Source organism: Triturus cristatus, chromosome 3_1 (assembly GCF_964204655.1).
Source record: "Triturus cristatus chromosome 3_1, aTriCri1.1, whole genome shotgun sequence".
NCBI classification, from domain to species: domain Eukaryota; kingdom Metazoa; phylum Chordata; class Amphibia; order Caudata; family Salamandridae; genus Triturus; species Triturus cristatus.
The window spans coordinates 1,174,534,579-1,174,547,924 of record NC_140583.1 but is presented as its reverse complement, the minus strand read 5'-3'; the positions used below and the strand labels follow the sequence as shown (position 1 = coordinate 1,174,547,924).

The window sequence follows — 13,346 nt, the reverse complement described above, 5'->3', positions numbered from 1 at the left end:
CAGATTTGTAATCCTTTCCAGTAACATCTGCAGCAACAATTTCTAAATTATATAACTTAAATTTACTGATTCAAAACATTTGTGACAAATTTTTTAATTGTATTTTTACACCAATCACTTTTGAATTGAACAAGATTGATTGTGAAGCATGTTTAAACAAAAAACAGAAAATCACACATCTTTGACAAAAATACTAATGGACTCCCTAACCAACAATGTTCCTGTGCAGGTTAAAACATGAAAAACTAGCAAAATGAAACCGCATAATCAACTTTTTGATCCACCCGGTCGGAAAAAGTCCCACAATTGAAGCCGCAATCAGACCCACAGACAATGCATAGCGTTATTATTACATCTAGAAGTGCAATCCCAGGCCCTCCACAAGCGGATCCTTCTTTTTGTGAAGTCTTGTGAAACAGACTTAGCGACATTCTGGGGGAAAAGTTAAAACCACTTTTGGAGCAATTGACTGCTCTTGAGAGGAAAATAGATCTTACCGGTTGGCCATTTAAACCACACAGCGTACACAGAGATACTGACCGCACCACCAGTACTCTGCCTCTTCAAGCACTCCATGTTCCACTTTTATCTCATGTCAGCTTTACAAAGATCCTTCAATGCTGCTCAAGCTGTCAGCATTTTGGGTAAACAGCAGAGATCGGTTCCATCGGTTTCAACAAACATATGCAACCTCACAAGAGACAGTAGACCAATAAGCCCCAATCCCCTCGAAAAAGGATGCAGATTCTTCCAACTCCACTTGCACTAACCACAGTACAGGTCCTAGCGCTCATTCAGGTAGCAGCAATGCACTTTGCGCAACTGAATCTCGAGAGGCTATGGAGAACTTAAGACATCATGGATCTCCCTCTGGCAGCCTGTCCCTACGGGGTAGTCCTGGCAGGAATGCCACCATTGAGGCCTAATCAAAGAGAATCCTGGGAGGAAATAAAAAACGAAAAGTGTTGATTGGCTCCTCAAACACAAAGGTTTTAACCTTACCCACAGTACTGATATACTTATGATCCAAAAGGGTGGGTTGGATTGGTGGTTCTGAGAAAACATTTGCAGGTGACTATTGTGGTTAACTTTCGAAGACCATTACTCACACAATTTGTTAAGACAACAGGAAGTTAGTTACAGTTCAGCAACAAATATTTGCTGCCTCTCTCCAGACTACTTCTATAAACCCTCGACTCTAAGTCCTTTGCCCCCTTTCCACGCCTTACAGTGGGAAACAGGTTTGCAAGACTAGAGGGTTTAGAAGAATTGGACTGACTGAGACCTATCGCAGTCGATAGGATTGGCTCAGCTATTACTGAGTCACATTCAGTTCCTGCCCTAAAGAATACAACAGGTTCTAGTGTAACAGATGGTTACATAGATATTACACTAAAAATATTGAGTTGGAACATAGCTGGGTTACAATCCAATATATCATGCCCCGACTGGCTTACCTTTATCGCCCAGTATGACAGAATGATTTTCCAGGAGACTTGGCTAAGAAACGATGTACACATAAATGGCTGAGTCTGCTTTCATAATCCAGCATTCCAATCAAAGACTGGGCACGCAATAGGAAGTTTAGCAACATGGTTGAATATCAAGGATGGAGGTAGCGCGAAGGCCCATGATATAGTGGATGCCAACGTTTTGACCATAAGGTACAAATGAGGACGGACATTATACTTAACCAATTTGTATAACAGTGATTTTACTACTATGCCTAACACGAAGTTTATATCTCTATTTGAGAACAACTCTGCTCTTCAGAAAATCACAGTTGATAGTAGCCAGATTGTGGGGTTTTGTATAAGGGGCGACTTTAACCCATTGACCGTGGCGCGAATTCCGCCGTGGTGCAGGCGTTTTAATCAGTGGGCAGTGTTTGGCCCGCCCACGGCCGTCCTCCGCACCCGCCCACTGTCACATGGGATGGCCGGGGGCCGCCCGCAGCTCCGAAGGGGTTAATGCAAGACTTGTCTCTTTCTCACCCTCAGATAAGGACTCTTTATTCTAACTCCATGGAGGACACTGCCGAACCCAATAGTCCAAACACAAGAGGGGGTGAGCTGGCCTCATTATTGGCCACCCACGACACTGTAAACTTCATAGACACCGCCCACAGCTACACTGTAGCACCCCCCACTTTTAAGAGCCAAGGGCAGGCATCTACAATAGATTATATATTTTTTTATCCTCCCATTTTGTAGAATCTCTATTACATGGCAAAGTGATTTCCTCTTGATACAGCTACCTGAATCCTATTGAAACGCATTTTGTCTTAGCTCCCAAACCATTATTTAACAGGGAGATCGGGGCTTGCCATCTTGACTCCTCTTCAGATGGGCCAAGGTTAAAATGGAGAGCCGTAGCACCTGAGCACTTATTTCGGGAAGCGATTAATGAAAACCTCCCTCTTGTGCAGACATGCTCTACTGAGGCCGACAGCTGTAGCCTTCGTCCATCTTTGTGACAAAATCAAAAAAGAGTTGATGGTACCAACCTGCGAACTAACTGGTAGTTCATGATGGTTCAATCGGGAGTGCTTCACTGCCAATCAACAGCTGTGATAGGCCCTTAAGGCTTTCCCAAAGAACTCCTTAATCGCGGATGAAGCCATCAAGCAGTATAAGCGGGCCATAACTACCAGGAAAGCGGCATTACTTGATCAACAATGGGACACAACAAATATTAAGAATAGTAAACTTTTCTGGGCTGCTGTTAAAGAGATGAAACAATCAAAGCAATTAAGAGTCAAGGATTAATTGTAAAATTTCAAATCAGGAACGGGACGCATATTTTACCAACGACATTATGTCTGACATCAACCATATTTCAGTACAATTGTCTCTGGAAGAGTTAGAGGAGGCCCTGCACCATAGTGTGATGGGGTTCCAATTGACCTCCTGAAGCAAAATCCCGAGTTTTGGGCACCTTTATTGCTGAATGTTTTAATAGTCTTGCTTTCGCCCCTCTGCCTGCAACTTGGTCCACCTCCATCATAATACCCATTTTTAGGTCTCGCCTGAGCCAACGCATGTGCGGCACTGGCGAGACATTTAGTGAGTGGGCTTTAAAAAGCCGACCTTAGCTTTTTGTGTGGCCTAGAGCGTGCGGTTACTCACACAGTAACGCGCATTCCTCGCATCGCTCGTGGGCACCCTTACAGCGCACAATCAGGCGCCATCTGGCTTTCCTCTCACTTGCTCTTCTAAGCGCGTGCTTCAACGCTCCTCCCCCTCCCCCACCACAGAGCATGTCTCGCAGCCACGCGTCTTGTTTATGCTTGCTTTAAACTCGCTCGTCACTTTAACGGCCGCGTGGCCAATGCTCGTTTTTAGGTCTCGCCTGACCCAGCACATGTGCTGGTCTGGCGAGACCTAATGAGAGGGCTCCAAAAAGTGCACCCAGGGCAGCCTAGAGCTACAGTGCATGTGCGCGGGCACACGCGCCGTGCTTTACCGTGATTATTTTCACTTTCGCGGCCGCACGTCCGCTTGGCATAGTCAATAGGTCTCGCTTTTGGGACATTATAAGTATTTAGTTATGCAACTGTTGCATGGCTAAACACTTATAAGGTCCCAAAGGCGAGACCTATTGGCTATGCCAATGCTTGTTAAAGCTTCTGGCTAGCTTCAGCATGGATTCCTGGTCCCTACAGCACACTTGCGCCATGCCGGAGGCTTTAAACACCAAAACTGTCGCCATTTAACAGCTCCTCCGGCGTCTACCTCGGACCTCACGTTCATATTTTTGAGCCTCGGTCTCTGGCTGCTGGCAAGCACTCTCGACTTCACAGCCTCTGCCGCAGATTAAGTAAGAGGGCCGACTTTATTTTCGCAGTACCTCTAATTTGCACCCCAGGGACGCGTTGCTGGCCTGTTGTGAGCCGGTTGCAGAGATTACCAGCTTGTTAAAGCTCTTCCCGCAGCATTTAGTCTGTCCGCTCCTCCCCCACCAGAGAGCGCGTCTCGCGGCCGCACGTCTTGTTTATGCTTTCTTTAAATTCGTTCTCGTCACTTTAACCCTCACAGTCCCACCCCTCGCACCCCCACCCCTCCGTGGCCGTGAACCCTCACAGCCCCCACCACCTGCATTAAACTACTGCGTTCACTCTGCGGTGTCTCTTCCCATCCTCCTCTCACTCTCTTCCTCTCGGCCCCCCCCTCGAAGTGTCACCCCTGCATCACCACAAACTGTCTGCCCACTAACACTCCCTCCCTGCATTCCACCAGCCTCACATCCTCACCGTGTGTAGTCTCTCCGCCCCTTCGACCTCATATATCCCACTCCTCCGTCACTCACCCTCTGCCTCACCCCACCAGCTGTCTCACCCAACCTTGTCATACCTCCCAGCCTAGCATCGCCCCCCCTCTCACCTCACCCTCAGTCTTATCCCTCACCTGTCACACGCCTGCACGCTTTCACCCACCACTCTCCCCCTCATAGTTTCGCTTCCTTCCCATCGTATCTCACTCGTGCATCACCTCGCCCCCTGCCTCACCCTACTCTTATTTCACCACCCTCAGTGTCACTTTGCATCATCCCTGCCCATCCTATCGCCCCCTTTCTTAATCCCTCCCTGTGTCTCACCCCCCCCGCAGATATCCAGTGCCTGACCCCATTCATGCTGAAAGCTGGCAGTGTTTGCTGCATCTCGTGATTAACCCCTTCGAGCCCTCGTTCTGCCTGTCGGTGCTGCTTGTTGTAGGTTTGTCCTGCATTTGTTTCTGATTCTCGTCTGAGGTGTACTTCTTTCTGTTTATTATCACACAGGCAGATGTCTCGTAAACACGTGTCTCTTGAAGACTCCTTGTTTCTAGCCTTTTTCTCATACACATTTTTCTAGCCTTCCACACTGAGGTATACGTGCGCGTAATATATTTCTATAACACCACACTGCCTCGGGCGCACAGCTCGTCACAGAGTTTTCTTGCACATGTTCCTAGCGGTGCACACTCGTGTCAGGGCGCTGCTGTTAGTAATTAAGTGCCGTGCAGCCTCTCCTAAGGGTACACCTTTCAGGTTGCACACTTGAGATCCTCTCTTGTGCACACCACTAACTGCTCACACTCATTTCGAGGCACTTCTAGTCATGCGCACGCGCTCCCGTGGCACACCAGTTTCACATGTTGGCCTTGTACACTTTTCACCATGTGTGACTGTCTCTGGGGGTTAGTGTGCCCTTGGGTAATCTGAGGCTCCCAGCACTAGGTTACACACTGCCAGGGCCACACGATGTGTGAGCTCGGCTCTGTGTGTGGGGGGGGTGTCGCTGGAGTGTGCAGGGTACCGATGGCCACAGAAAGAGCTGGTGTCAGTACTTCTGTGAACAGCGAATCGTGTCGGAAAGTGTCACCCATGTGGTCGGCACTGTTCGCTGCCCTTAGCACCCCTGCAGTTCAGTAGTCTGGCTCGGTCTTGCCACCTCCACACGCTGGTGTGGCGCCCGCCCAGCCCACTACTGTACTAAGGTTACGAGTGACCTGGCACCCGCCTTTCAGAGGTTCTTGCATCCACCCAAGTCTGACCTGGCACTGGTGCGTTCCAGCCTGGCACACACCGGGTGATGATCTCCGCACCTCCTTCTAGACCCCAGCTCACTACTGTTTGCAGTCTGTCACTCACCCCTCACCTCCCTGTCACTCACCCTTCACCCCTCTGGCCTGGCAGTCAACCCTCGCCCTTGGCACTTACCCTTCTCCCTCTCTGGCACTCAGCATTGACTCTCCGTGACACTCAACTGTCACCTCCCTGACACTCACCCACGACCCTCCTGGTACTCATACTTCCCCCTCCCTGGCACATATCCTTCACCGCCCTGACACTCACCCCCTTGGCCTGACAGTCACCCTTGTCCCTCCTGCCATACACTCCACACCTCCCTGGCACTCACACTTGACCCTCCTGGCACTAGCCCGCTGTCCCCAAAGAACAAAAAATAACAAGCATTGGCATAGCCAATAGGTCTCGCCTTTGGGACCTTATAAGTGTTTAGCCATGCAACAGTTGATGTTGTTGCACCAAGGATATCGTGCTGCATAACTAAATACTTATAAAGGTCCCAAAAGCAAGACCTATTGGCTATGCCAATGCTTGTTTAAAAGAGGGACAGTTCCCAGCACAGTTGCTATAGGCCCATTTCATTAATTGACAATTGAATAAAAAAAAATTAGCAGGGCCCAATATAATCGTATTAAGAACTGGGTTAAAGATAACTCAATACTTTAATCTAATCAGTATGGTTTTAGACCTAAGAGAGGCACGATGAGCAGTGCATTAACCTTAAGTTAATCATTGGGAAATATACTATAGCCAAAAAATGCCCAGTATACCTGGCCTTTATGGATTTGGCCACAGCATTTGACAGTGTAAACCGTTCAAAGCTGTGGTCCACCTTAATTTCCCTTGGCCTGGGTGAAGCACTAGTTCACTGTTTGGGATTCTTGCACAGAGGTATGAAAGCAAGAATCAGAATTAACACTAAAGGGGAAGTGCCAGAAGATGTTGACATCATGAAAGGCGTGAAGCAAGGCTGTGTATTAGACCCACTCCTATTTATTATATACATTACCAATCTCCACCGCTTCTTACTCACTACCACTCCTGATGTCCTCAAGATCCAAGGTTCTTTTTTACCAGTAATATTTTTGAGGTCTCGCCTGAGCCAGTGCGCATGCACTGCGAGACTTTTTGTAAGGGCTTCTAGCTTTACTCAGTACTTTCACACGCTCGTGCGTGTGCTTTTTTGTGCATTTTTCCTATTGGGTTTTGCGAGCAAAGACTGCACGCAATTGGGCAAAGGCGGGTGCATGTCCCGCCTTTCCCAAGAAATGTATCCGCCCTGGCCTACAGCTTGCGGTTACGAGCCAGGGCGCGCAGTGTGCCATCTGTTATCTGTCAGATGCCACACAAGCACGCGCGCACCACGCATCTCGCATGTTGTTTTGTATACCCTCCCATCCCACCTGCCCCCCCATTCTCATTCAGCCCTCCTTTCGCTCTCACTGACCGAATCGCTTTTTAATAAATAGCTCAGTTTACTTTCTCGATCCACTCCCTCCCCTTAAGACGCATTTAAGTTGTAACTTTGGCATTTGCACAGATGCCGGTCGCATTCACTTCTTTCTCCTCTTGTTCATTAACTGGGCTTTAGCTGCCCCCGCCCTCTTACTCCTGCCTCTTCACTCTTCGCTTGAAGCTCGTGATCTTTCCACAGTGAGGACAAGGTAATGGAGCAGTGCTGAGAAGTTCCGGTACTCGCCCTTTCAAACTAAAGAAGTACCGGGCAGTGTGTGCCCATTTAAAGCACTGGCGCCACCTTTTTTAGTAGTTCGGTGACAACCAGTGCTTAATTTATGCCAGTAGTTGCTTGCAGGTGGTGGGTACCAGCACTCAAGTTATTGGGACCCAGGTTTACTATTCATCATCGGACTTTGAGTCGCAGCGGGAGAGAGCACGTCAGAAGCGGTAGGGTGGAGAGAAAGACAGGAACGCTGCAACAGATTAAATTCATGGTTCAGGGAAACCTGCACGAGTGAAATAAAGGCAGGAACTGTCAGGCGATGGAAGAACGAGGTACGGGGTGGAATCAAAACTAGGTACCCTCCGGAGTCGGCAGGCCTATTAATTTTTTTTAATGAACCTGTGGCATTAACCCTTCCCCGGGTGGGAACCACCCTTTCAACCAGCAGTAGCAAAACTGCCTGTTAAATTACTGATCAACCTTAGCCATGTTTACGGTAATCTAATCGGAATGCCAATCGTTTCCAAACTTTGGTTATTCGCCATTAGACTAATATGTTGTGACGTGAGGCAACTCTGACGTAGGCGCGTGCTGAAGGAGGCGGCGATGCTTTACCAATATGTAAAAGCTTTTGTTGAACCCGCTGCTGTTCCCGCCAGTGCTGCGAGAAACTGTACAAATACAGCGAGCGCCTGGATGTGCCCATGCGGTGAATGAACGATGCGCAGGCACCTCTGAGATGAGAATAAATCAATGTCTCTTAAGATTTTATATAAAATGTAGTAATACTTTAATGGGAGAGTACTGGCACTTCTCAGGGGCAAACAGGTACTCTTAAGTTGAGAGTACCTGCACCGCTATATTTCTATTTAAAGTCGTATACTACCATTTGACACTCCCTGCCAATAGTATGGCCTCATAGCGCCTATAAGAGACAGAATCAGCGGGAGCTGGAAGCAGAAGTTTACAGATGCTCCTTGGGGTGAGGGGTGATGTTCAAAGCACTGGGAATCTGCTCTTCCTTTCAGAAACCATACCAGTGCGTGCCAGTCCCTAACATGCCACAGAATGACATGTCTGGTGGGACCACAGCTGGTCTGAGACTGGAAACAAACGCAGCCCTTGAAAGTGCTGTTACACCAGCCTCGCAAAGCACCAAGCGCGCATGCTGCCCCCGTGCGATCCTCTGCATCGAGATTCGAAAACGGTTCTTCCGTCAGGCCAATTAAAAGAGGATGATAGATGTTGCAGTTTTTAAACTTCTGAGTCTACCTCAGTACCGAAGCGCATGATTCCGAAGGAGTTAAACAGACCCACGTTGTAGTGCCCTGCTGCACCCAAGCAGGGTTCAAAGAGCTGGCAGAACACAGTGAAAAGCAGAGAGCAGCGACTGGTGTCGTCAGAGCCGGATCTGCCAACAGGTACCCAGATATGCCAAGCGGAGAGGGTAGTTCTTGGTGGATTTGTGGGCATGGGAGGGAGCGAGTCTCCTCCATAACCCCCCAAGCCCGAGTTCCAAAACTCTGTTGGCTCTCCTGTTTAAACCATATCCAAGGATTAAAATCAATAACTCCTGCAGAGGCACCAGGTTAATTAATCAACGCTGGGATCAGAAAAGCCATTTTAGTTTCCTGGCGGGGAGTTGTTGAGACTTGTAGAGCTAGAGAGAGGGAGAAGCCATGGAGTATCAAGGGTGTCTTGGGCCCGGATGCAGACAGTAACACAGGCCTAAACCCAAGGAAATGATGGACGGAGTGTTATACATTGCAAACACTCACCCCCAGTCAACTGATCTGGGTTTAATCCATCACCGTTCTTTAGCCCACTCTGCCACCCCAGTTCAGACATGGCCATATGCAAATCAGTCTGACCCTGTGCCTCATGGGAACAGTCCAGCCCGAACTGCCAAGCCATGTCTTCCCTGGACCGGAAACAAGCTTCCTAGGACCGGTTTCTGGCATTTCAGCCGTCTTCAGCGAGGCTTGCTTGAATCCAGTGGCAAAGTGAGCAAGGGACTCACGTCTGAGCATACCCTGCCAACTTATGGCGAACAAAGCAGAAACCGCTGGTTGGAGAGTCATGTACAGCCATAACTGGGTTTCAGTGGGTCTCTAACACTCCTTAGTCCCCGGTGCCACTGCACCTGCCGCACTACTGACAGCTACGCCCCTGGAGAAGGAGGATTCTGAAGCAAAGCAGAGCTTTTAAGCATTAAATAAGTGAAGAGACCAACAGGAGGCATGGGGAGGGCAGCAAGTCACTCGCCCCCAGAGCTTTATAAACATATGTTAGGAGTGCCTTTACGTGAAAGTTCCGAGGCCTCCCCTCATCCGTGGGTCGTATTTATTTATTTATGCATTTTTATGTAGCGCGGATATTACCCAGAGGTGTCAGAGCGCTTTACAATAGAGCGAAAGAAAAGTTATACCCCTCGAGGGTGTCACACTGTGCCACAACGCCCAGTTCGGTTTTATGTACCGAATAGTTTCTTACCTGTCGGTGTAGTTTTGCAGCTTGAAGATCTTTCTGGATTCACTATGCTGTGCATTATTCCGCGATCTTGTGGTTGGGTCCGGATTCGTAGTCTTTTCTTTGTTTTTTTTTTTTTTTTGTAGCCCAGGTGGGCGTCGACGTCCACCATTTGGTGCACCTCCCGTGACGTCGTCGTGCTTCCTGCGGAAGTCCCACCTTTGGGGCGCCATCTTCGGGTTCTTTTTTCCTTTCCTCTTTTTTTTTTTTTTTTTTTTTTTTTTAACCCTAGGCGATTGATTAATCCTTCTTGTCCCTTTATCTGTATGTTTTCATTTCTTTGATCTTTTCCATTTTACCCCCTCTTCCTCCAGCCTCATCTTCCTGGCGGAGGTGGGTGGGTTCGCTAGTGAATCCAGAAAGATCTTCAAGCTGCAAAACTACACCGACAGGTAAGAAACTATTCGTTTTGCAGCGTGAATCTTTCTGGATTCACTATGCTGTGCATAGACTTTGTAGCGGTTTTCCTAATTCTGTGGCGGCTGGGTGGTAGATGAGCGTTGGTCGTTGAAAATGTGCTGAAGCACCTTCTGTCCAACCTGTGCTTCCTTGTTCATCTGAATGTCCACGCAGTAGTGTTTCGTGAACGTGTGCACAGATGCCCAAGTTGCCGCGAGGCATATGTCCTGGATGGGCGTGTTCGCCAGGAAGGCCACGGTGGCCCCTTTCTTCCTTGTGGAGTGAGCCTGCGGCCCCTCCGCTAGCTCCTGTCCAGCCTGTTTGTGGCAGAATTGAATAGTGAGGGCAATCCACCTTGCGATGGTGCCCTTAGTCACTGGCCTACCCATGAAGCTAGTAGCAAAGGACACAAACAGCTGTTTCGACTTCCTGAGTTCCTTGGTTCTCTCAATGTAGTGCATCACCGCTCTTCTGGCATCGAGGGTGTGCAGTGCCTTTTCTGCGTTTGTAGTCGGGTTTTGGAAGAAACTTGGTATCTGGATACTCTGATTCATGTGGAACGCCGACACTACCTTGGGCATGAAGTGTGGGTCCGTTCTCAGGACTATTCTATCTTTGTGAATCTGAATGTAGGGTTCCTGCAGCGTTAGTGCTTGAAGCTCGCTCACCCTGCGTAGTGAGGTTATGGTCACCAGAAAGGCTGTTTTCATAGTCATCATCTGCAGTGTGGCCTTGTGAATGGGTTCAAACGGTGCCTTCATGAGCTCCGTCAGGACCACATTCAGATTCCATGCCGGCGGCGGCGGCAACCTTTTCGGGGGGGCCATCCTTTTGGCTCCTTCCATGAATCTCCTCACCACCTGCGAGCTGAAGAAACTTCCACCTTTTTCACCTCTGGTGTAGGCCACGATGGCCGCTAGGTGTACCCTTAGTGAGCTCGAGCAGAGGTTACTCTTTAGAAGGTGTGTGAGGTACCTCAGTACTGTTGAGTCTCTTGTCATTCTGTTTTGCAGGCCCTTTTTCCGGCACCACACAGTGAACCTCTTCCATTTTGCGCTGTAGCATTTACGTGTAGTTGGTTTCCTCGCCTCCCGTAGCACTCGCATCGTGCTCGGCGGCAATCTTAGGTGTGCGAACTCTAGGTCTTCAGGAGCCATGCCGCCAGGTTGAGGGTCTCTGGCTCTGGGTGCAGGACCTCTCCGTTTTGCATTGAGAGCAGGTCCTTCCTCCTCTTGAACCTGTATGGGTCGCCTTGTGCCATTTCTTGAATTTGTGAGAACCATGTCTGCCTCGCCCACTGCGGAGCCACCAGGATCAGGGTCATGTTGCTGGTTCTGCACTTGTCGAGCACTCTGTGCAACAGGGGTATCGGTGGAAAGGCGTAGGCAAATGTCCTCGACCAGCTTATCCATAGGGCATTTCCCTTGGATTGCTGATCTGGTTGCCTGGACGCGAAGCTTTGGCATTTTGCATTGTGGCGTGTTGCAAAAAGGTCTATTGTGGGAGTCCCCCATCTCCGGAAGAGTTTCTCCGTTTCCTGGCCATTGAGCTCCCACTCGTGTGATGCTGAGGTCTGCCTGCTTAGCCAGTCTGCCTCCACATTGTCCTTCCCCGGTAGGTGAATTGCCAGTAGATCTATCCTGAGAGGTATGGCCCATCTCCAAATCTCCTGAGCTAGGGATGAGAGCGGGAACGACTGTGTCCCCCCTTGTTTGTTGATGTAGAACATCGCTGTGGTGTTGTCTGTTTGGACCAACACCCTCTTGTTGAACAGGTGCCTCTGGAATGCCTTCAGGGCTAGCAGGATTGTTTTCAACTCGAGGTAGTTGATATGGCGGACCGCATCTGCTGGGGCCCATAGACCCCTCACTCTGAGGTTGTCCATGTGCGCTCCCCATCCCTTCTGCGATGCGTCCGTGGTAATGGTCACTGTTGGGATTGGTGGTGTCCGGCTTCTCCCTGCTGTTATGTTGTCTCTGTTCCACCAAGTTATCTCCTCCTGCACTGCGTGCGCAACAACCACTAGATCCTCCCAACTTCCGTTTGCTTGTGACCATTGTTGTTGTAGCCATTCCTGGAATGGTCTCATGTGCAGGCGTACATTCGGCACCAGCTGGATACAGGACGCCATCATCCCCATCATCTTGCTCACAGCCCTCACTGTCAGAGCTCGCCCCTTCTGGTAGAGCTTCGCCTCCTTCAGTAGAGCCTCTGTCCTCCTGTCGCTGGGCACTACTGTACTGTTGCGGGAGTTGATCTTTGCCCCCAGGAAAATCTTCACCTGCTCCGGTTCCATCGATGATTTTCCCCAGTGGATCGAGAATCCCAGATTCGTGAGGGTGTCTGTTACGCGTTTTGCGTGCCTCTCGCACTTTCCGCGTGAGTTTGCCTTGACCAGCCAGTCGTCCAAGTAGGGGTAGACATGTATTCCCTGCCTTCGTAGGTGCGCCGCTACCGCCGACAGGCATTTTGTAAAGACCCTTGGTGCTGATTTTAATCCGAAGGCCAGGGTCGTGAACTGGTAGTGTTCTTGTTCGATGTTGAATCTTAGAAGGCCCTTGTGCCTTCTGTTTATTGGGATGTGAAGGTAGGCATCCTTGAGGTCCACGGTGACCATGAAGTCCCCTTCTCTTATCTGTGGCAGAACCTCCTGCAGTGAAGTCATTTTGAACCTTTGCGTTCTGATGAACTTGTTTAGGTAGCGGAGGTCTAGTATGGGTCTGAGGTCTCCGTCTACCTTCGGAACCACGAAGTAGTTTGAGTAGACCCCTTTGTTGCGTTCTCTGAACGGCACTGTCTCTATGGCTCCCTTTTGCAGGAGTTTCCGCGTTTCTTCTCTGAGTATTGCCAGTTCTTGGGCCGATCTCAGTCTTCCCTTTGGTTTCCTGTTTGGAGGTCTTTTCTCCAAATCTACGCAGTATCCGTACTGCACAACGTTCCGTATCCACTTGTCTGTGGTTATACGCGGCCACTCCTGAAGGTAGAACCTCAGTCTTCCGCCTACTGGTGTCGTATGCTCGTAGGCTCTTGAATCTTCTCTTCCCCCTGATGACACTTTTTTGCGCCTCACCCTTGGGGTCCTGACGAGGGTAGGCGTCCTCTTGCGTGCTGAGTCACTTCGTCGAGGGCTGTTCGCCCCCTCTCCTCCTTTGGCCACGTCCGTTCCCTC

General features: G+C 49.5%; 1 protein-coding gene across 2 annotated transcripts in view; it reads right to left on the bottom strand.

The window, feature by feature from the left end:
* LOC146861727 (myb/SANT-like DNA-binding domain-containing protein 2) overlaps positions 1–13,346 on the bottom strand; it is a 739,320-nt gene that overhangs the window by 651,604 nt on the left and 74,370 nt on the right. The window lies entirely within an intron of this gene.